Source organism: Trachymyrmex cornetzi, unplaced genomic scaffold (assembly GCF_001594075.2).
Source record: "Trachymyrmex cornetzi isolate Tcor2-1 unplaced genomic scaffold, Tcor1.1 scaffold9, whole genome shotgun sequence".
NCBI classification, from domain to species: Eukaryota; Metazoa; Arthropoda; class Insecta; order Hymenoptera; family Formicidae; genus Trachymyrmex; species Trachymyrmex cornetzi.
Window position 1 is genome coordinate 156,983 of NW_017300244.1, and position 337 is coordinate 157,319.

Here is a 337-nt window from a genome sequence, read left to right on the forward strand (position 1 = left end):
TGCCATTATTTAGGCTCGCTATACGCTGTTGACTTGCCTATATTTTTTAGATGTGACTCAATGTGATCGTTGTTATCACAAAATATGTCGAGTCAAATAATCTATATATACTTAACTATCTATATACTTAATTATACTTACTTTAAAAATATTCGCAATAATTTATTTGATATCTTCTCACACGATCAACAACGATCCGTTTAAGTCACATCTAAGCGCGAAGGGTCACAACTGCAGATAAATGCCAATGTATAATACTTAAACGATTTTTTAAAAATGACTTTTTATGATTAGAAACTTTTTATAAATTTATAAAACTCATTCCAGTAGAATATAT